Below are 25,397 nucleotides of genomic sequence, written 5' to 3'. Positions count from 1 at the left end.
CACATAATAATAAAGGAGTAATCCTTCATTGATTATTAATGCTGCCTGTTGAACATGACAACAAATTAGAATACAGCAAATTATCCAGTAATGCTTGTCCTGAAGGGGCAAAAGTATTAAGAAAAGTAAAGCTACTAATTAGTGATGAAGTCAGCGGGTGTCCAACCTAATGCTAGCTTTTATACATTTAAGAGACAACCTGTCATCAAGAAATTACTACACAGTGATACAAGGAATTCACTAGAAAGTATTGGAAATGTAAACATTTGGGAAAACTTTGAATGCAGAGAGTTAATTCAAAATATGCAACAAACATCATCTACGTATTATAGAGACATACTAAAGGACATAAGAGTGGAAGTCCTCCCAAATGAGGGAAAGAGGGTATTAGAAACGTGTCTCATCAAAAATCTATTTCCAAGTAATTTTTTTGTTTCAGAAAAATGTATTAATTTGTTAAGGAAGAGAAGCCTATTATAGAATGCCAAAGAGTTACAGTGCTACTAACAGAAAAACTGCAATAAAAATTGGATAGTTTAGAAAAGTATGTGTCTGCAGGATTAGAAAAGCAATTACATGTCTGTAAAAATTGTTGTGTAATCTTACGTCATAAATTAAATATTGAAGTAGGGCTAGTGAATCGTGCAATGGGTAAAGTTATAAAATGTAATAATTATCCAAACAGAAATGACATGGAATAATTAGCCATAAAATTTGAAGATGCTGGTGATGTTAAACAGATTGGTAGATGCGCTGTGCGGTTACTAGTCAAGAAAGACTTGTAAGTGCAGCAAAGGCAGTTCCCAGTGTCTTAAACTTATGCAGTAACCATACAGCTATAGTTAATATTGGTAGTAGTGAATTCAAAGAAGAAACATTATATGGAGCTTTGTCGTGAATTAGATCACTATCTGGTTTATTTCTGATTGATTTTGATGAGACATAAGCAAGTTCTGATGTGAACTGTGTGAGTATAATTGATGAAGTGCTCAATATGCTCCTCATTTAGGTCAGTATCCAGTGTTTGAACAACTGAAAATGTATCCAAAGCAATCTATCAAAGCTGAACAGAAAGATGAACAAAAAGAAAAACAACAAGGACCCCAGAAAACAAAACTACACTGCAATTTGGAAATAGAAGAGTGTCACTTTGATAATAAATCTGGAGTGAACTGTTATGCAAATGTAATGTCAAATGGACCATATCGTTTGCCTCTTTTTACAAAAGAAAGGTAGTTAAAAGAATGTCTTCAAAAATATGTAATTTACTTGAATAATTAATAAGTGACAGAAGTATTATACATTCTGCTACTGGAAAAAGAAAACTTACAGATGACTGTACTGGGTCAGTAGTATTTTCTAAAATTCTTCAGCAGAATTTTTAATGGTAATGCTAGGACTATTAGAGGAAGAAGATGTGAATATCAATAAATTTTTTGGTTTAACTTAAAAATAGAACCATAACTGTTAAGATTGTGCATTAACATCTAGCACTAAAATCAATTCCGAACAATTCCTTTACTTGACATTGTCAGATTGTAAAGCTGTGCCCTTTGAAATTTGTAACAAAAACACCCATCAAGATTTGACCTGTCCAAACTGCAGATCAGAACTTGTAGAATGTTGTTTCTACAAAGGTATGGAAAATATGTCTTAGTCATGCTACAGCAATGCAGAGTTGATGGTACTAAATTAGGAACTGAAACTACAAACTTTGTAGCTGGACACATTTTCATTTCAAGAAGAACTTTCACAACTATAGCAATCATAGTTCATGAAGGAATTAATATAACCTCTGGACATTACACAATATATTTAGGATGTTAAACAGGAAGGACAAAGTGCAATGACATACAAGTGGCATTCAAATCAAGACTACCTAAAAAGTTATCAAATTCATATCTTCTATTCCTAGAACCAAAGTTCTAAGGAGAATTTAGGATAACAAAATGTGGTATTGTGTGAACATATATATGGGTTATGTGTTTTTGAAACATTATTCAGTCTACATATTTTGTCTACAGCAAGACTCTTTAAATGCAGGCATTTTTGTTTACATAGGACTGCATTCTGTTACTACAGATGCAAAAATTAACGGAGGTACTATAATACCAGCAGCCTTAAGTTGCATCTAAGAAGTCTATTCACCACTAAAATATTTACCCCTTTTGTTTCTGCTACATCAACTACGTAGAACTGTGCATTATGGTTTTTGTACATGGACCAAGAGCCTTTTAGACATCATTTGGCCTAACAAGGATGATGTTTACAGAAGGTTATCTCAAAATGAAGACTGCTTCATAATTTTTGAACATTATGTACCAGATATAAAAATATCAGAAACTGTTTTAACAAATAGTTGCTTTCATTAAGGTAGTAACTTATCAGCAAGCCACTATTAAAAAACTTTTAGTGAGTGGAATGCACAGCATGACATATTTGTAATGATGTACTGTGCACATTATTGAATCACTCATTGAATCACCTAGGTACAACATATGCACTCATCAAATCATGAATGCACTAACCCTGTAGTCATTCAATCACTCACACAGAACATATGCACTCATCCAATCACAGATATGCTATCCATGCACTCATCCAATCACCCTGGCACTACACATTCACTGATCCTGTAGTGAGGTCATGACATTAACTGCAGACATTGCTAAGTTAGCATTAGTTAGTATATGCTTGGCAGTCATCTTGACGCTTTTGCACACATTACTACATGGCTTTATTCTCGTGGATAGACTGCTGGTGCATTCTCGCATGAGAACTGTCTGCTTTTCACACATTTAGCTGTACACTGTGCCCCTCGTCTGCACAGCATGTTCAAGGTCAAAAAACAATGTATGCTGTTGAATTACTTTGGTCAGTCTCACGCCCATAGACACAACATCGAACACAGCTCCACTGCTGAAAGTCGAGTGCATTGCATGCATGAAGAGGCACTTGGAGAGATTCATTCCAATGAAGAAGAGCTGTGCTTGTCCCGAGATGTAATTCCTTGCATCTAAACTTGGAGGTATGGGGTCCCCCAGACAAGTCCTTCTATACCCATAATAAACTAGCTTATAGCACGGGGAGGGTGGTAAGGCGCAGTAGTCCTGTTTCCACTGTCATTATAATATGATTTCCCCTTTTGTGCTTTATGGAAATGTAACCATGCTGAATATATTGTTCTTATGCATTTTGCTGCTAGTATTGGCTTGTGTACTGCATTATAGATCACGTTAGTTAAAATAAACATTTTAAACTATATTGTGTCTCTGTTTACTCACGTTGTGGACAAGTATGAGTATTTGAACGAAAGAGTGTTCTTCCCGCAATTCCTGAGAGGGACGGAGTGACATGTTCTAGGATGTCTTATCATTGGTAGCTTCGCTGTAGTATGAAGAACAAACGAGACACTATAGCGAGTCGGATTGGGGTTCTGGGCACCAAGGTGGGTTTTCTGGTACATCACTACACACCGAGGTCCTGGTTTCCTGCACATAGTTCTGTGTATGTGCAGAATCCCTGCAACATGGCGCACCTAACGTTTGGTCTGGTTCTTATTTAAGAGGCTCTTGAGTAGTACTGGTGCTTGTCCACAATACCCTTGCTTATGCTTTCCGGTAAACAGTTATGACGGCATAACCTACCTATATGGATGTTTTTATAGGTCTTTTCAAGCTTGATATATTTAAACAATTTTTCTTTTGAATTACTACCTTATATTGCGCTACCACACATAAAGTTGTTCTTCTTTCTTAGTCCTTATGGCTGATGTGGATATTGCGGCACGTATCCGTGCATCGCTCCGTCGTCATTTGCACGCATATGGAGTGCCGGACGCGGGTATCAATCTTATTTTTGTGGTTGGAGCTGAGGTGTTTTATTCTTGGGTAACCTTTTCAGCAGTGAATGGAGATGATAACTTGTTCCATGTATACACTCACACTGAAATAACTAATGTATATCAGCCTTATAGAACTTTTGAAGTTCCGGTTTCGGCATGGCAACACCATATTTGGTTTAATGGCGCCCTCCCCCACACAGTGAATCCGGTCCGTTTAGGCCCTTTATCAATTCTTGAGGCCACTTGGCCAGTTTTTGCCAGGTACACACCACATCAACGTTATTTGGCAGCAACAGTAACAGAACTTTGTGTCTGCACGGCTCTTTAATTGAGGTGCACAGAGCTCTAGTGCAATACATCTCATGCAATCTTCAGGTGGGAGCACCTGGGGTTGCTGTGCAACCTTCTGGACCTTGCGGACTGACTATTAGTCCTGTCATGGTTAATTTGGTTATGGGCAAGCGTCCACAGAATGACCTTACTGGCTTGCAGAGAAATTTGACCAGCTGGAAGCGGTATTTCCGAATACCACTACTGTGGAAAAACACAGGATTTTAACTATTAGTTTGCAGACACACTTAATACCCGATGTAACCGATTGTGAAAATTGGGGTAAATTGTTTGCGTGGTGTATGCCAAGAGTTTTGGCACACCTTCTATGACAGTGCTCCACTCAGTGATTAAGCATGTTCAGGATGAGCATGGACCGGAGGCATCTGTAAAATTGGGGATGAGGTTGGTTGGGGTGTTCGACATAGTTGCTGATCTTTTTATTTTTTAATTTTTTTTATTAATTTTCACATTGATAAAGGTCAAATACATTTTTCAATCAGCAGTGTGGCAAATTATACAATATTTTGAAGCCATTAGGGAAGGTAAATTAGCTACAATCAGGGTATGTCCATATGTCGCTCTCTGGTGCGCTGCATTTCCAATTCCACTGATGGGGAAACACATAGGTCACCACGGTAGGTTTTCCACCTGCCCCATTTCTTGTCCCATTTCTTTGGACACCCTCTTGTTTTAAATACCTCCTTCTCTGCTACCATGCATTTATCAAACTCTCATACCCATTTTCGGGGAGAAGGCCTGTCCCCCATCCCCCACCCCTTAGCAATCTCACGTTTGACTAAGGTGTAGCCCAATGTGGTCAGTTGTTGTTCTACCTCTGCTAGGTCGGTCGGCCACCACATGCTGAGAAGACCCAATCGCAGCAAAAGGGTGAGCTCTTTTCCCAGGGCATCCCGGATGCCGCTCATGACCCCTTCCCATATTGGTCGCACCACTGGGCAACCCCAAATGACATGATAGAAGGTAGCATCATGCTGGCAGCCCTATCTTAGATAGGGTTACCCCGGTCAGACAAGATCTATGTAAAATTGTGAGTTGGATTAACCGAAATCGAAGGGTAATAGCAGCCTCCCTGGGAGACATTAGTGCCGCCTGCCAGTCTTCATCGTCAATGGGCCAGAGATCTGCCATTTCTCTCTAAGTATGTTGAACGTGTCCAATAAGTTGTTACATAGTTTTTTATAAGTCAGTGATATAGCCTTGGTGAGCAGCAGTCCGTCAAGTAGCCGATCTACCAAGGGGGACGATTCTGGTATGCCACTCATGTCAGAAAAAGCTGTGGTAAGGGCATGTCTAATTTGTAGGTATCTAAATACCTCTCCGTGGGTCCTGTTATATTTCTCTCAGTTCCCCAAATTTAAGGATTGTACCCTTCTTAACCAGGTACCCTATGGTGGAGATCCCAATGATATCCCATTTGTCCAATCCGGGGTGATAACACAGAAGTCCCAGTCTTTGGGTATATCACAACGGTGCGACCTTGGTGACATTCGACCAACCAAGACGGGATTTCGCCTGGTGCCATATTGCGCTTGTATGGGCTGTGGGTCCAAAATACTGTCCTTTGCGAACCTTTGAGTACAGCGCCCCTAAGTACTCTGCTCTCCCAGTTTGGTATTAATCCAGCAAATATGCTGGATCAATAGGGGAGCGATATATCCCGTGATTCACCACCATTAGTTGTCCGGGAGGGCAATGCCCCATCATACCACCCCTTAGTTAATTGGCTCATTGCTATACGCGAGGACCTGCCGTCCCATAGTAGCGTCCGGACTTCACTTTCCACCCCTGAGAAGTATGCATCTGGGACCCGGTGGGGACAGTTCTGAAGGATATTGAGGAAACGTGTAAGGGCCACCAGGGACAGGGGAAGGGACCTCCAGTGCTTAACATCCGTGCGCAGCCGGCCAATGGAGCAGCAAGATTATGATCATAAAAGAGTTGGGGGTCTGGGGTCATAAAAATTCCCAGGTATCTGAAACCTTCTGTGGCCACCTCCACTCTGCAACCCAGGGGGTTCCTGATCAGCCTTCTCCTTGTTCTTCACAGGAAAATCAGGCTCACAGGCAGGTGGCAGAGAACGCAAGGAGCGAGGAAGAGGTCGAGGTGCCCCGCAAGGATGTGAGCAACCTTGTCAGACTGACAGAAAAGGGAAACAGGATGATTTTCCACATCAGCGCCCACAGTTTCAGAAAAAGAAAGTTGCTGCCTTAACATAGAGATTTGCCACACACGGTGAGGACACAGCTCTAGAACCTAATATAGGCAGTAACGCTGCTAGACAGCGCAGCGGAGATTACCATAGTGCAGCAAGCACTGCGTCCCTTTCTGGAGTCGACAGCAACTGAAACGTTCATCACAGTTGAAACAGCTGACACTCGAGTGGCTCCCCCTGACAGATTATATGACATAGACCTTATGATTGAAGGTGACATACAGCGTGTAATTGAAGAAATTTTAGGGGAAAATATGACTTCATCTTATGACATTTTGTTGGCAGAGGCAGATTGGACGCCACCTTTTGTTCTTGCCGCTCTGAGAGGGGAGGAAGTAATACTGGTGAGTTTTTCACATAACATCTCCAAGGAGCATGCAAAGGCTTTTTCAGAAGAGTGGGCTTCGGTGCTTGCACCAGCACTGTACCGTACTCATGTGGGCTGGGATAAAGATTCTCCCGCACATGAGATACCATTACGGTCTATGCCACAGCCAGAACCCCAGTATCCCATCCGGCAGGAGGCAAAAGCTCCCGTTTCTGAGATTCTAGATCAATCAGAGTATCAAGGAGTTATTGAGACATGTGTGTCACCGATGAATAACCTCTGTTCACCGTAATCAAACCCGATGGGTCGTACCTCTTAGTTTTGGATTATCGATTTTTGAATTCTCATTGTCGCACCTGTGTGGTTCAGAATACCCATAGTTCTGCTCTAGAGGACAGTATTGTTCATAAAAAATATAAAACTACCCTTGATATTTCCAACGACTTTTTCAGTTACAACCTGTTACCTGAAAGCAGTCAATGGACCGCTTTTACCGCCGGCGGAAAACAGAAACAGGTGTATTCGCAGCCTGTGTCGTCTCTTTGTTAGACGGCATAGACCCTGATGCGTACTCATATGTTGATGGTTTTTATCTCATGGATGACGAATTATGGCTGCATCTTTGTCGAGTGGACCGCATCATAGTTTTGTTAGCGGACTACGGCTATAAGTTTAACTTTGTGAAATCATATATTGCAGAGTACACAGTGTTGTTCTTGGGCTATGAGCTCAATAATGAAGGTAGAGGCTTGGCGCCTCCCTTCCTGGAGAAATGCACACATTTGCATCCTCCTATAACCGTGAAAAAAATACAGCCTTTGCTGGGATTTTTGAACTTTGGTTGAACCTATATTCCCGAGTATGCCCAGCGTATCAAACCATTGAATGCTCTGATACAACTTACTTTTTCAAAAGCCTGCTGGCTTCCGGAACATTCATCTATGCTGCAATCTTTGCAGTCTGATCTTCTTGAATGTAAATACTTGTTGACACTTGATAAGCACACTAACCTGGTGATACGTATTGTGCCAGGTGCGGTGGGTTTCACATACTTAACGTTTAATGAAGGCGACACAGTGCCTGTTGCTTACAAGTCACTTTTGTACACTTTGGCTGTCCAGGTGATGTTACTGAAGGAACGCACCTTGGCACAGGGGAAGCACATTTTGGTTGTGACACCATATCCTGCTCTAGAAGCAGTGACAAAGGCAAGTGTACCAAACTCAAAAGCTTTGCATTCATGTTGGATACAATGGGCTACTTCATTGACATCTTCAGCTCCTCCCTGAAAACACAGGAGCTTTTACAGTATGAATTTGTTCATCTGGCTCCTCTGTCTATGCGTCTGTTAGAGGATTACCATTGTATCATCTACACTGACGATTCAGCAAAACCAGCGATGGTGTCAAAGCATTCATACTCAGCAGCATGCACAATTGTGGCCAGTGCCATAGTGAACGGAGAGTTCAAGTCAAGTGTTGTACACATTCAGGCACTAGGAGACTGTACCGCCCAATGAGCTGAGCTGCGCGCTCTGGTGCTCGCACTTGAGTTTGCAGATCCGAATGTGACTACTCCCATTGTAAGTGATTATTACTACTGTGTTCAGTCTTTCAATGACAATTTACATTTTTGGTCTCAAAATGACTATCATGGTTTTAAAGGCAGCGCAATTAAGCATAAAATGCTTTTTTGTTCGAGTTGCAGATCTTAAAGAACGTCTGCCTCTCATACATGTGCTTCATACTCCAGGCCACCAGCGCGTAGGAGTTGGCAATAGTGTGGCTGATGAAGCAGCTAAATCAGCAGTAGCCACATTTTCATTTGCAACGGTTACAAGATCCATGAATAGGATTGATAATGACATCTTGGTAGCAATTGCTGCTACAGAGTTGGGTGGCAATTACCCGCCGGGTGTCCCTTCGAGATACTCTTATCACTTAAGTCCCGATAAGGTTCCTTATGTGAGGATTAATGATATTGGTGACAGGTTAATTCCCAACGCAGACCGCATACTTTCACTGATAACAGCCGCACACGAAGGCTTAGCTTCGGCCCATGCTGGAGTGTCTGCGACTGTTTCTTGCTTACAGCAGCGTTACTGGTGGAGTGTGACATTTGCCAACAGATTAAGCCATCTACGGTGGCACGTCCATCACAAATACCGCTGTGTATTTCTAATAGACCTTTTGGATATGTTTATTTAGATCACTGCGGTCCATTTTCTTCAGGTACTGACTAAACATTCATTTTAGTTGCGGTTGATTCATGCACACGTTTTCTTTGGGTGTGGCCACAACGCAGTGCTGATGCTCAAACTGTCATCAGGGATTTGCGTGTCTTTGTGGGAATATTTGCATGTGGCACTTTCAAATTAAGACCAGGGTCCAGTGTGCGCCTCTAAGGCATACAAGGAGGCCATGAGGTCTTTGTGGGTGCAGGTAAAATTTTTGTCTCCATACAGACCTGAGGGCAATTCAGTTGTGGAGCAAATGAACTGTGACTTAAAGCAATCCTTGACAGTTAGGGTCCTAGGTACTGGCAGCAACTGGTTCCCCCATTTGTATAGCATACAGCGTGCACTAAATAATCTCCCTAGAAGATCTCTGGGTGGGTGGACCCCATAAAAAATGCTCTTTGGCATGAAAATGTTTGCGCCAGAACTTGATGGTCTAGACATGGCGGCAACTGCTGCAGCCTTTGATATGGATAATCATTCTGCTGTATTACAGAAGCAACAAGAGACCAGAGACAGTCTTGGAAAGGAACATTTACCCTCTGACACAGATGCAGCACTTCAGATTCCGGTAGTCGGCTGGCTACCCAAAGTCGGAGGCCTGGTCCGAGAGAAGGTGGAGAACAAAAAACAGTGTGGCCCCTCTTATCATGCCCCTGTCCCAGTTCTTGGTGTGATGGGAACTCGTACAGTCATTTTACCCCCACTTTCTGGTCGAAAAGAAACATCTCTGTGGACAATGTCAAGTTACTACATGTGGCTGATCCTGAATACCAGCGTCTTCTTGTCCAGCGATTTCCAGGAATCCAGCGCTGAGCGCTTCTGACGTCACGCAGCCTGATACTGCCATAGAGATGGACTCTGTCATTAACCCTGTGCTAAACCTCCCTACTTCAAGTCTTAATGAAGAAACATAGTATGCTTATCCCACTAACGAGTCATTGCCTGGTTTGCAACCGGATACCCTTCTTCAGTCATGTTTCTCTTTTGACTCAAACTCTACATTATCATTGAGCTCTACCAAATTCTCTATTTTTGTGTCCTGGTTTAAAAAGACTTATTTGGTTCCGCCTTGGATATACATGTAAATGGTCCTCTTTGCCATTTTTCTATTTATGTCAATTGGATTTGTGACATTCTTTTTCCTTCTCATAAATGGCCACTACATACCTGAACACTCTCCTGTGAGTCTGGTTGATGAAACTTTTGCCCCGCATTCGTCTTCTCACATCATGAAAAGGGACCTGACTTTTGTCAACATTTCCGCCTGGCCAGTTGCGGATGGCATAGTTTTGGATGCAGTGGAGTTTAAAATTCATGGCCCTACAGAGATAATTAACATACCAAATGTACTTCATGTTTCCATGGGTGATTTAGTGAAGCACAACATACGGTCTGAAGATTGGGATGTACAATCCATACAATCTTTGTTTTCAGATTTAAAGTATTATGCTATATTTGATGCTGAAGATTTGTATTTGAATACTGCAAATTATGCTGCTTTGTTTTGCTACCAGCATTATGACCATCATTACCTGCATAAGGCTAATACATTTAGAAATGTTTTTAATTACACACAGTGGGAACATTGCCTGGCTCCATTGGAAGTTAGCTCAAAAACATTTTAGAAAACATTTACATATTTTACATATTTTGATAAATCCAAACCTGAATCATTTTATTTTAAATTACATGTTTCATCCAATCCTAAAGTGATGCTCACCCACATTAACAAGGGAATGTTGATGGGATAGTGCCAACAGCAATCGGATTTTAGTTTTAACAAAAGCCACGGTAAGCACGTTAATATCACTAGCAGCACTGTGTCGAGCGCACTGATTGAGGGGAGAATGGAATACTTTGGTATCGCATAAGTGAATAGTTAAGCTGGTAGGAGAGATTGCGATGTGCTTAGAAGTGAAGAGCTTGGAAAAAATGCATGTTAATGAAAACATCAGTAATCTTAAGTTCACATGTTTAATTATAGAGTAAGGGATGTTTGTCGCTACATATGAAATGATTGTAAATAATGCTCACCATTGAACTGATGTAGATCAATTCTTTTTATACTCTAGAAACCCCCGAAGAAGGGATAATTCCTGAAATGCATTGGGTGACTTGCATTAAAAACGTGGCATGAGGAAATAATGACTCCTGTGTTTTTTGAAAAGTGAAAGTATTATGGAAATGGATAGAATGGATTGAAGAAAAAAACGGAGCAAGAATATGACAAGATAAAAAGACAAACATTGGATAAATGATGAACTGATTACAAATTTGATTCATTAAATTCATTACAATAGGTTGTGCAGCTACGGGGACAGGATGTTGTTCTCTATGTGTTTTGGATCATGCAAATCAACCATAGATCATTCTCCACATTGCAAAAATATGCAATTGCACGGAGCCTGTAACCTGACTGCCCCGAATCTTGCATGCATTCTGAAAGGTATTCCAGTGCTAAATATTAAACCAACTTTCACTCTGCTTGCAAACGGTAGTTATCTGCTTTTGAATGATGAGGACTGCTGCGGTATGCTTACTGGCCTTCCTTACATTGTGACAGTCTCGCAACGTGTGGTTTGCTGTAACAATTTACTGTTTCCACCCCCACACTGGAGACTCAATAACTCGGTCTGGCCTTCCATTCCAACCTTGAAGGTAGACTTCCATAAGATGAGCAGAATTAGAGCAATGTTATCCCAAAAAGAAGTGTCTCTCACATCTGCACGTGAAACATTCGTCCTTCATGTGGCCAATAACCAACCAGAGGTACAAGCCCATCCTAATACTGACCTCCCACTGCATTTCGTTACTTTACTTCATACCATTTTCAATGCCTCTCATACTACCGGCCTGGCCCATTTTTCTAAAGGTGTGGGCTCTGGCCTTCTGTCTTCTTTCAAAACTATTTTTAGTGTGACACTGGCATTTATTCATTCTATTTTTTCCAGCGTCTTCGGTGGGTTCCCACTATTACTTGCCTTAGCTGCTGGAGTTCTGCTGCTGATTTGCCTGCTGCACAATGGCTGCTTTTCCTGTGGCCCTACACAGCCAGAACCAGCTGCAGATGCTTCGTAGCCGAATGCTTGAATGCTATGGTACACTGCCCCTGGCTTCCCTTACGGATTGTCCTTTCGTTTTACATACTACACTTGCATGCAACCTGTCTTCACCTGTCTGGAATGTTTATTTGAATGGGCATTGGACCTTTGCCTCTCCAATACAGTGTCTCCTACACCGGATTTTGATCTGCTGATGAGTCCCTTAGTGTCCCATGAGCAGAGTGTTCTGGCGCTGGGATTAAGGCCTGTGCAGCTGCGCATGGAGTTTTAGCACAGGGGGATATCTGTGCAGCGGCACAGTATTTCCTACAATGAATTTACATCGAGTTTCACACAAGTTGTCCTTTGATGCTGCTGGAGGCACCCCTTACTGATGAACATGTTTGATCTTTCAATTTGCTTGTGTGGACGGCGTCTCTTTTTTCTAATGATAACAATAACTTCCTCTTGGAGGCTGTTGCAACTTACTGTTCATACACTTTGATGGATTAACCTGGCTGGCACCGATTATCTGCAGGATTTTTTTTCTTTTTCTCTCTTTCCTCTTGTGTTGATATTTTTGTATGTGTCAACCTTGTTGAAAGATACAATATTTTTTTTCTTTCCCTTCCTTCTAAGAATTGTTATGCTGGAGTTGAAATTAAGTTTCGCTCCCGAATTCTCAAATCACTTAAAAATCGATGCTCTAACTTCTTGCTCAGACTTCTTAAACTCGGTATTCTCCATAAACCTCTGTCCGATGGCCTGACCAGGGGAGGGTGTAGTGAGGTCATGGGATTAACAGCAGAAATTGCTAAGTTAGCATTAGTTAGTATATGCTTGGCAGCCATCTTGCCGCATTTGCAAACGTTACTTCATGGCTTTATTCTCGTGAATAGACTGCTGGTACATTCTCACAGGAGAACTATCTGTTTTTCACACATTTAGCAGTACACTGGGCACCTCATCTGAACAGCGTGTTCAAGGTCGAAAAAACAATGATTGTTTTGGTCAGTACCACGCCCATAGACACAACATTGAACACAGCTGCACTACTGAAAGTGGAGTGCTCTTAATATGGAATTGCATGCATGAAAAGGCACTTTGAGAGATTCATTCCAACAAAGAAGAGCTGTGCTTGTCCTGAGATGTAATTCCTGGCATCTAAACGTGGAGATATGGGGTCCCCCTGATAAAGCCTAGAGGTCTTCTATACTTATAATAAACTAGCTTATAGCAAAGGGAGGGTGGTAAGGCGCAGTAGTCCTGTTTCCACTGTCATTATAATATGATTTCCCCTATTGTGCTTTATGGAATTGTAACCATGCTGATTATATTGTTCTTATGCATTTTGCTGCTAGTATTGGCTTGTGTATTGCATTATAGAGCATGTTAGTTAAAATAAATATTAGAACTATATTGTGTCTCTGTTTACTCACGTTGTGGACAAGTATGAATGTTTGAACGAAAGAGTGTTCTTCTTCTCGCGATTCCTATTAGGAGTTTTACGTAGCGCTGGCCAGACCAAGGGTATAGGAGCGCTTCCCAACAGATTCACATAAAAAGGCAAAGGTAAACGTAAAAGTTCAACAGACTCATTGTGTTGTGTGTCCTTGAGGTAGGGAGGTCTTGAGATAGCATCGATGATTGCACAATGTCCTGGGTTGAAACCTCTTTCCAGCGGGAGGGAACGAGGAGGCTGGTAGGGGAGCGGGAATGAGGTAGATAGTGGCGGAACATTGTAAAGGGGTTGTAAAATGCAGGAAGAGGTAGGTTGTGGTGGAACGTTGTCAGGTGACAGCGGACTTCGGATTTGTGCGTTTTGGCAGCGATTCTCGGTTCGGGAAGGCACGGTTGAGGTAGAGGTCTTTTAGGAGACTTTTGAATTCTATAAAGGAAGGGATAGTTCTGATATTGACTGAGATGGAGTTCTAGATTTTGGGTGCGTTTCCAGCAGAGGATCGTGCAGCAGATTTTTGTTTGTGTGTTTTCATCAGGATTAGTAAGAGGGTGTTGGAGCTCCTAAGGTTTCTTGTCTGGCCAGCTTTCTTTAGTTTGGAGACCAGGTATTCCGGTTTCTCTGTGTGCAGGGCTTTGTGCGCGAGGCAGGCAGTTATGAAGCGGGCACGCATTTTGACTGGGAGCCATTTTAGTTCTCTGATTGTGGGAGATAAGTGGTCGTATTTCCAAGGGAGGACACAGAGAGTGCAGCTTGGTGATCTGCTCTCCACCACAACATCGATCACATGCGGGGTGCCGCAAGGGTCTGCCCTGTCACCCCTTTTATTCAATATCTACCTACAGCCGCTGATTCTGCTGCTTAACCGGATGGACTGTCAGGTGTACAACTATGCGGATGACACCCAAATCATCATCCAATTGGATGATGGTCTGGGTGCTTTCGCAAGATTACAAAACATCCTGAAGTGCACAGCCAACTGGATGTCCATGAACTCCTTAAAGATCAATCCTGATAAGACCGAGGTGTTGCCAATTACCATCGCTGGCAACCCATGGAATGATCAATTCTGGCCAAGAGAACTAGGGTCACCCCCGGAACCTGCGGCCGTTGTTAAAAGCTTGGGCATCTATGTGGATGGTAAGTTGTCCATGCAGAAGCAAGTTACGGCTGCTGTGGGTACTTGTGTCGGCCTTCTTCGACAACTTAGGAAAATTTCCTTGTTGCTGTCCTTCTCCACCCAGAGGCGTGCGGTCTCTGCCACGATCCTAGCCAGGTTGGACTATGGTAACTCGTTATACATAGGGCTGCCGCAAAAACTCTTGGACAAGTTGCATGTTGTCATGAATGACGCTGCAAGACTTATCTTTAAAAAGCCGAGGAACACACATGCATCCCCGCCTCATGCGAGAACTGCATTGGTTGCCAGTTAAGCAGAAGGTAATGTTTAAAGGGCTGTGCATTGTGCACAAAGCCCTGTATGGAAGGGCGCCAAGCTATATGAAATCCCGCCTGACTACCTATAGGGCGCTACGATCTGCAGAAGCTACCCTCCTCACTCAACCACGCTGTAGACTGGCCACCGTGGGTGGCCGCGCCTTCTCCTATACTCTTCCAGCATTCTGGAACAAGTTTCCAATGGAACTGCGGAAGGAAACCAACTTGTTGTCCTTCCGGAAGAAATTAAAAACAGTGCTTTTTCAGCAAGCGTGGGGTGGCCTGTAATTTATGACCAGCTGCTTTCTGTACTCGGTTGTGTGGACCCTGACAAAGCGCTTAGAGACCCCTGGGTTATTACGCGCTATATAAATCAAATAAATAAATAAATAAAACCCCGTAGACCATTCTGGCAGCTGCATTGAGGGTTGTTTTGAGTGGCGCTAGGTGCTATTGAGCTGTACCGGTGAGGACTGCGTTCCCGTAGTCGAGTCTAGATAGCACCAGTGATTGCGTGGCTTGTTTGAGGTCCTTGTGCGGTATGAAGGGCTTAATTTTGTTGAGAAATTTCACATTGAGGAAGACATTCTTCGCGGAAATCTTAATGTGGTCGGTCATGTTCAGTTTTGGGTCGAGGGTGATTCCTAGGGATTTTTAGCCAGGGTGAGATTGCCGTTGAGAGCATCGATTGATTTCTGCCACTGTGCGATTTGGGGGGTTTCTTCTCTGTTGGAGATAAGAAGGATGTTGGTTTCATCTTGATTGAGTTTAAGCTGGTTTGTTGCTAGCCATTGTTGAATTTCTTTAATACTGTTGTTGAGTCTTAGAATGTCGTTAATAGAGGAGCTTTCCAAGTAGATCTGGGTGTCATCTGAATATAGGTGAAAGGGGATGTTGGCTTTTTTAAGAAGGGTGATGAGGGGTTCCATGTATATGTTGAACAGTTGAGGGAAGAGCACCGAGCCTTAGGGGACACCTCTGTTGACGGGGTGTAGGTCGGACGTGAATGTTTTGATTTTTATCCTTTGGAAGCGATTGTGTAAGAAGGAAGAGAACTGTTGTAGGACCACCTCATCCGTACCTACTCTGTCTTGAAGAGCCTTGATGTGTAGATTGTGATCCACCGTGTCAAAGGCTGCCGATAAGTCAAGGAGGATGAGTAGGCAGCATTTGTCAGCATCAAGCGATTTATGGATGTGATCCACAATGTTAAGGAACGCGGTTTCAGTGCTGCAGCCTTTTCTGAAGCCTGATTGGTGGTGATCTAGCAGGTTGATGTTGTCTATATGCTGCGCCAGTTGTTCGAGAATGCATTTTTCAAGGGTTTTAGATAGGAAGGGGAGGTTGGAAACAGGTCTGAAGTTTTTCAGGTCGGTGTTGTCTAGGCCTGGCTTTTTCAATAGTGGCGTGACTTGGCCGACTTTAAGACAGTCTGGTATGCTGCCGGTTTTGAAGGAGCTGTTTCTGATTTCGCTTCAGAGTGGGCAAGTGAAAGTTTCAGCTTTTTGGTCAGTTGGGAGGGTTTAGTATCAAGGGTGTGGGATGCAGGCTTGGAGGAGGAGAGTACTTTAAGAATCTCAGCTTCAGCTACAAGGTTGAAGGATTTCCAGGATTTGGAGGGGGCTTGCTTGCGGTGGTTTCGATTAATGGGGTTGGGTTTTTGTAGGAGGGGTAGAGGTTGGTGTCAAGAAATAGTTCAATCTTGGTGATTTTGTCGTTGAAGATGTTGGCGAAGTTGTCACACAGGTCTTTGGAGGCCTGGACTGGGGTTGCAGAGGTCTTGGAAGTTTGTTGCCTGATGATGTTAAAGAGTTCTTGCAAAGGGCTGTTATGGACTGCACTCTAGCACTTACTACAATTCCACAACCCATGCAGTATGATGCTATTAGATTTGGGAGTCTGTAGTTGGCAGAGGTAGGTATCTTTGACCAAATAGGGACCCTTGCATTTAGTCAGGGTAACGGGGTACACTCCTAAACTAACCCCTGCTCACCCCCTTGGTAGCTTGGCACGAACAGACAGGCTTATCTCAGAGGCAGTGTGTAAAGCATTTGTGAACACATATACTAACCCAGTGACAACACTACAGATGGACTCACACAAGTTGCAGTATGAAAATAAGTATTTTTATATAGACTTAATACAAGACCAAAAATTAGAAAAATCCACAATGCTGAACTTAAAAATTGTAGAATTAGCTTAGTTCTCCTAAGATGTAAAATGCGACACTTTGAGTTCAAAGTACCTTTGGATGCGTAACGCTATACAACAAAAGTGTTGCAGGGAAGGTGATGCGTCAGTTCCTTACACACAAGAACGATGATGCGTCGGGTCCCTACTGATGCGTAGGGGATGTTTCGGTTCTTCTCTGTGTGGAGAGGTGACGCGTCGGTTTCTTACTGCGCTTCCGTGGCAATGCGGCCTGCAGCGCCTTGATGCGATGAAGATCCTGTGCAATGAAACAAAATGGCATCTTCTCCTTGATGCGACAAGATGCGCGCACGCCCAATGGCTGTGCAGTGACTCAACAAAGCTTCTGAGTCGGGACAAGCCCTGCAACATGCTTCCCGGTGATGCAGCATCGTCTGATGCAACTTCGATCCTCTTCTACGGTGATGCGAGGCGTTTTGGCAACAATGCGACAGCTGCAGCGGCAACATGCTTTCCCAGTGATGCGACGACAGCAGCTGCAACATGCTTCTCCGATGATGCGGTGGCGTCTGGTGCGACGTCGATCCTCTTCTCCGGTGATGCGCTTTCGTGTTTTAAAGCGACACAACGACACACTTCTTATCCTGAGTCACGCTTCCTGCTCCTTGTGACATGCAGTCCCTCAGAAAACCCAAAACTACGGCATACATTTCCAAAGAACTCTTGGGGAGCTGGTGGGTGAAGTTTGTTGTCCCTGAGACTTCAGCATGAGGCAAGCTCAATCTCAAGCCCTTGGAGATACTTCACAAGTAGCACAAAGTCTTTTCTCTTCTCTTTGGCAGTCAGGCAACCACTGCAGGCCAATCCCTCATGCTTAGCGATAGTCTTTCCTCAGTCTCTCTGGTTCCTCTCCTCAGCAAAGGTTTCTTCTTGTTTCCCAAAATTGATCTAAAGTTCTGGGGTCAGGGTCTCCATATTTATACTAGCAAATTCTTTGTCTCTGGAGGCAGAGAGTGTTTTGGCCTAGTCCAAACCAGTTCTGTGCAGTCTTGGAGCACTTTGTTGACAAGACTCCTTCTTTCCTTTGACAGTGTGGGCCAGGGACATCAGACGCATCACAGGGGGTGGAGTCAGCATTGTGGAAGGCAGGCACAGGCCTCTTCAGGTCCCAGATGCAACTCCTCCTACCCATCTACATGCAGATAGCTCTATTCAGCCCTGTGCTCACTCACCCTGTCTCCTGGAATCCCTCAGCCCCTGTCACTCAAACGCCATACAAGGAATACACAAACTAGCAGAGGCAGGCTTGGATAGTTAGGCAAGAAAATATCTACGTTCTAAAAGTGGTATTTTCCAACACAGAATGTTAGAACTAACTCCACTAAAAGATGTATTTTATCATTCTGAGTTCAGGCATACTAAACTCGAACTTTTACCTAGTTCCCTGAGTCAGTTAGGATTATAAGAGGTTATAATCAAACTGTCCATTCTGGCCTATGGAGAACAGGTAGCCTTGCAATAATGAAAAATGAAAATGGCTGTAATTCACTATTAGGACATGCCACACACACCATGGCATGTCCTACCTTTTACCTACAATGCACCCTGCCCTTGGGCCTACCTAAGGGTGACTAATATGCAGAAAAGGGAAGGTTTAGGGACTAGCAAGTGGGTGCACTTGCCCAGTTAACATGGCAGTACCAGACTGCACACAGGCTCTGCAATAGCAGACCTGAGACACACTTTACAGGCAGCTTCTGTGGGCTGCACAACCAGTGCTGCAAGCCCACCAGCAGCATTTGATTTACCAGCCCTGGGCACCAGCAGTGCACTGTACTAGGGTTTGACAGTAAATCAAAGAAGGCAATCATGGAGTCACTAATCCATACATCAATTTACGATAGGGAGAGCATATGCACTTTATCACTGATCAGCAGTGGTAAAGTACCCAGCGTCATAAAACCAACAAAAACAGGTTAGACAAAATAAAGGAGGAAGGCAAAAAGTACAGGGATGACTCTGCAAAAAGGGCCAAGTCCAACAGATGCCATGCGGGAAATTTCTGGAGCCAATTCTTGAACTTGTGATTGGACCTCTGAAGTGACATTCTGCCCCTGTGTTGTTGCAGCTGCTACTGAAGTTGAGGGTCCTTCAGCCTGGCATTGCCTTCTTGCTGCTTTCAGATGATTGCTGTGGTATGCTTTTAGATGATAAAGCATGGACAGCAGTACATGGAAGCAGCTGGTCATAAATTACAGGCCACCCCACGCTTGCTGAAAAAGCACTGTTTTTAATTTCTTCCGGAAGGACAACAAGTTGGTTTCCTTCCGCAGGAATATTTCTTTGTACCCCTTGACAATGTATTCTCACATATTGTGCATTGCACAAATTTGGCAACTGTTTTTGATTCTCCCAAAAGAATCCTGAAGAAATCACAGGCAGTGCTTGATTCCTTCTGGGGAGGCCCCTAATCTCCAGCGTCACCTGAATCCACCTCTTGGACTTCCTGGTCCACCTGCTGTTCAACCTGATCTTACAATTCTAGCTGAGTTGCCATTTTTGCAAAAATATGCAAAGAAAATACTCCAATAAATATAAGTGAGTTGCTCACAATGAACTCCTCTTAAAGAATGTTCAAGATAGATAAATGGGCATTTTCTTCCTATTCTTATAGTTGAAAAGTGTATCATCTAATCATATTCCTTTCTTTTCTGGTTACATGATCTTCACAACGATCAGCGACCACGTGAAGACTGGAAATTGAACAGAATAATATTCTATTTGAAAATAAATACTCCGACATAAGTATTAATCGACTGATATTAAACCCCAAATATGGATAATACAATGTCATATCTATAAATATGTGTTATGCACTTTACAAAAAACATTCATTCATCGCGGTTACAGACATCATCACGACTTCCGGCATGTCCGCAATCACACAAACCACCAAGTAAAAGGCTTCTAATTGAAAACATTCTTCCAAAAGTTAGGTTTAAAGAGTATATCAATAAAAAAAGTGTGTGAAATATTAATTCAAATATGATCTAAGTATGTGTCCCTGAAGTTAAAAAACATTGCACTTTGTGACTATCCAACACGGAGTCGTTGCGAATATATGAAACATCACATTAAAGAGGTTTTTCACAAAACCACCACACAAACTCAAATATAAACTCTACATTCCTAAACAACTAGTGTCTGCTATTAAGTAAAATCTGTCTATATATATTTAAGACTTCCTAAAAAAAATGTGCCTTTCACAACATCACCTCAGGTATGGCGACATCATCGCGATTATAAAAAAGGTAAAGAAAAACATATGCTTAATAATCTACTCACGAAAATACAAGCTTATAAAAACACACTTTGTGGAGCCATTTTAGATAGAAAATACAATTTAAAAACCTTAAAAATGTAATTAAAAATTCATAGGTTACATTGACGTTACAGTTGGGAAATGGAATTTGAAAAGCCTTTAGAAATCCACTGACAACCACCAAAGGTTACAGGGACGTCATAGTTAGGAAATGGAAATCAAAAAAACATAGAAATTCACAAATAAACCAAAGGTTACAAGGATGTTATCGGTAGAAATTAGCATTTAAAAAACCTTAGAAATTCACTGAAAAGGTTACAGGGACGTTATAGTTAGGAAATGGAATTGAAAAAACCTTAGAAACTCACTGAAAAAAACAAAGGTTTCAGGACCGTTATAGTTAGGCTAATGTTTCACTTGTACAAACCAGTGAAATTCACTTGTTATAGTTAGTAAGTTAACTATAACTCTCGCCCCTGCAATACACTGCTTATGCCATCACATATTACATCATTCATGACATGGTAAGGGACATCACAGATGACATCACTGATGACATCTCAAATGACATCATCCACAGAATCTCTAAGGTACCCACTCAAACCCCAAATAACCCGTCATATACCCACTCCAACTTCCACCCTACCAATCTGAAAACCATTTACATACCCTTACCAGAACCTACACACCCACTCACTGATTCATAGGTCTACACACACATCCACTCCACCCATTCCATCCACACATCCACTCATACACACACACAGCTACTCATACAACAACTCACTCACAAATACAGCCACTGATATATCCTCTCACACAGCAAACACAACCTCATCCTCTCACATACCCCTACAGTCACTCACACACTGTCAGTCATCGATAGAGCTACTTGCCACCTACTCACTAACTCAAAGAATCAGTCACACAGCCACTTACTCACCTATACAGTTATACACACCAATGCAGCCCCCCCATGTATTATTGGCCAGGCCCTGAGTGATGGGGTCCTTCAAGGCCCCCCTTCCCTTTTGTAAAGGACAAATGATCCTAACTTTCTGGGCCTGGTGAAGGCACAGCAAGTGTGCTTTCTCTGCAATTCCATCTGAACTCATTGATGGTGGTAAAAACATAATTGATCTATCAGATCTAAAGATACTCTGACCAGTGGGTTCATGCTTGTCCTTTACTGATGAGAACAGAGTCCATGGTTCTCCCTTTAAATTACTATGAGTATTCAAATGTGCAAAATCACCTGGAAGCTCTGCCCGTTTGGCCCCATCTCGTCCACCTTAGTAGTATACAAAGGCCTTCCTGCCTTTTGCCGGGATGACCAAAAGGCCCCCAGTGCGTTTCCTGCTGATTTTGGTGACACGTTCTTGAAGCCAAAGAATATGAGGATATATCCACCAAACAAAGAAGCACTTACTTCATATAGTTAAGAGGACGTACTCTTGTTTGGTGGAGATGCACCTCTTTGTAGTCTCGCCATCTTCTCTATTGGAGAATTAATTTATCACAGATTTCTGGAAGAAGGCCATGAGAAATAATCCCATTGCTAAAATTAAACCCACAGAAGGTCATGGGATACATTTCCTCCTGGTTTATTATGCAGCTGTTGTGTGGAATATGCAGTAGACATTTACACAATGAGTTAACACTAATCAACCAATAAAAAGTCTTGCAGTTGAGTAGACATTTTGTGCAAAACTGTGGACTCTTGTTGGATAAAGGGGCAGGTGAGGTTCCGTTCTGACCTAGTCATTGACACAGCTACTGACACACCCAGACCCCAAGAGACCCACAAACCCAGCTATTCAGCCACTCTCACATCCACTCACAGACTAACACAGCCACTAACACATCCACTCACACATCCTCAAAACTACTCACCCACCCGTTAATATACGCCTATAGCCACTCATGCACCGAATCACAGACCCATGCTTTTATTCTAACACCCACAAACAGACCAATGCAGCCACAAGCACACCCACTCACAGATCAATATAGCCACTCACAAACCCACTCACACATCCACTGACACATCCACTCACACACCCTCAAACTACTCACACATTGACTCATACACCCACACAGCCACTCACAGACCCATACTGCCACTAATACACCCAGTCTCTGACTTATGCAGCTGCTCAAACAACCATACAGCCACTCACAGACACAAACACCCACAAACCCATACAGCTCCTCACACACCCACTCACTGACCCATACAGCCACTCACACAACCTCTCACACACCCACAAAACCACTTACAAACCCACTCACAGACCCATACAGCCCCTCACATATCCACTCACTGACCTATACAGCCACTGAGACATCCACTCTCAAAGGTTACAGGTTACAGTTAGGAAATATTTATTTTTTTAAACTTCAAAATTCACTAAACAAAAAAGGTTGCAAGGACATCACAGCTTTAAAATAACATGTAAAAAATGTGGAAATTCAATGAAAAAACAAGGGTTACAGTGAATGTCTACATTTGTAATGCTCTTTCATAACTATAACATCCTTGTAACCTTTGTTTTTTTAGTGTAAATATGTATACACACACATACATAGTACACAATTACTCTAAAGGGACATTGCCTACTGTACACACACATTCTCTTTCACATTCTGTCCATCAGCACAAAAGCAATCAATACGGTACATTAGACACAACTGTGGAAGAATCAATATAGAATTCCATTCGGATTGATGGTCTTTACCTGATTATGAAATGTCAGATTAAGTAATCCATGGGGTTAATTGTATTTTGATAGGAAAAGAAACATTTCTAAAACGTCTTCCTCTTCTCCACTGTTATAAGCCTCTATATGAAGTTTGCTTTTAATTTAAAAAACTGCTGACTCTAAGGTTTGATAAAAGAGAGATTGCACGCTGCCTTTGTACTTGTTTACACAAATGTGAAGGGGCGAGTCAATACATAAGTCATTTTAATGCATAGTTTTTATTTGTAAATGGTCACAGAGCCCTGCGTTCTGCAAGCTGCGCACTTTCTGCCGCTGCAGTGCCAAAGCGCACACAACCGCCGACATGTTAATAAACCGGATTAGCCAGAAACACATCAGAGCCGCCAGGGACTGTAATAGATATTGATAAGCTTGAGAACTTGCACTGAACTGCAATTAGCACATTAAACAAGGGATTTGAAAGTGACAGTGAGAGAACAAGCGAAGTATTGATTCTGTGACTTGCCTTTGCTGCGTGGCGTTCCACCTTAAACTAATGAAGCCTGCAAAATGACACCAGTGCTTGCAAACGCAGCAACCAACTGGGAGCAGTTAACTCTGCAGAATGGGAAAGGTCCTGCAAAGGAAAGCAAAGGGAAATCCTGGAGAATAGTTCAGTACAGCCACCAGCATGGATTTTTTTTTAATTAAAGTAAGGAGTACACTCATGAGACTGAAGGCTACTCTCAGACACTGTAAGGCTTGGAGAGGATGCAGTGTAAGAAGAAAGTTATTCAAAAGAAACGAATGAGGGAGAGCCATCAAGATATGTAGTTCAAGGACACATTTCCTGCTGGATTTAAGTAAGATAGTGGGAGGAAGCTTTTGAAATATCATGCTATAAAAATATGTAGAAACTGTAGGGTGTAGGGTTCATTGTTGTGCCTGTGGCTGGTGCTATACATTGTTGCATCTTTGGTTGTTGCATTTGACCAGCGATTGTGTTGAATCGCAAAGGGAGTAGGTGATTGTATTACTGAATATCGACACCAACAATATCAGGATAGAATACTATTGTTATAAAGTAAATTGTAAAGATGACCAGTGGTAGTCAGGAGGTATGTTTCAAGTAGAAGGTTTATTGGATGGTTCAGTAGTATATTTCACGTTTCTTAGAGGTCTTAAGTAGGTCTTAAGAAGATCTTAAGGAGATCCCACCAGGAGCAGCATGGTTGCTGCTCAGCTCACTCTCTTCAACTGTCATTCTCTCCACACAAGCAGGCTGGGTGTGAGTGTTTGATTGGTTCAGAAGCTCCGTCCATCACCACCCCTTTTGTACCGCTTTGTTCGCCATAAGTTGGCAGGATATGCTCAGGCGTGAGTTCCTTGCTCACTTTGCCACTGGATTCAAGCAAGCCTGGCTGAAGACGGCTGGAATGCCAGAAACCGGTCCTAGGAATCTTGTTTCCGGTCTAGGGAAGGCATGGCTTGGCAGTTTGGGCTGGACTGTTCCCATGAGGCACAGGGTCAGACTGATTTGCATATGGCCATGTCTGAACTGGGGTGGTAGAGTGGGCTAAAGAAGGGCGATGGATTAAACCCAGATCTGTTAACTGGGTGTGAGTGTTTGATTGGTTCAGATGCTCCGTCCATCACCACCCCCTTTTTTACCGCTTTGTTTGCCATAAGTTGGCAGGGTATGCTCAGACGTGAGTCCCTTGCTCACTTTGCCACTGGATTCAAGCAAGCCTGGTTGAAGATGGCTGGAATGCCTGAAACCAGTCCTAGGAAGCTTGTTTCCGGTGCAGGGAAGGCATGGCTTGGCAGTTCGGGAAGAACTGTTCCCATGAGGCACAGGGTCAGACTGATTCGCATACGGCCATATCTGAACTGGGGTGGCAGAGTAGGCTAAAGAACGGTGATGGATTAAACCCAGATCTGTTGACTGGGTGTGAGTGCTTGATTGGTTCGGATGCTCCGTCCATCACCACCCCCTTTTATACCGCTTTGTTTGCCATAATTTGGCAGGGTATGCTCAGACGTGAGTCCCTTGCTCACTTTGCCACTGGATTCAAGCAAGCCTGGCTGAAGACGGCTGGGATGCTAGAAACCGGACCTAGGAAGCTTGTTTCCGGTCCAGGGAAGGCATGGCTTGGCAGTTCGGGCTGGACTGTTCCCATGAGGCACAGGGTCTGACTGATTTGCATATGGCCATGTCTGAACTGGGGTGGCAGAGTGGGCTAAAGAACGGTGATGGATTAAACCCAGATCTGTTGACTGGGTGTGAGTGTTTGATTGGTTTAGATGC

The sequence above is a fragment of the Lissotriton vulgaris genome, chromosome 6 (genome assembly GCF_964263255.1).
Source record: "Lissotriton vulgaris chromosome 6, aLisVul1.2, whole genome shotgun sequence".
Taxonomy (NCBI): Eukaryota; Metazoa; Chordata; class Amphibia; order Caudata; family Salamandridae; genus Lissotriton; species Lissotriton vulgaris.
The sequence above is the reverse complement of the archived record's forward strand: the minus strand, read 5'-3'. Positions refer to the sequence as shown.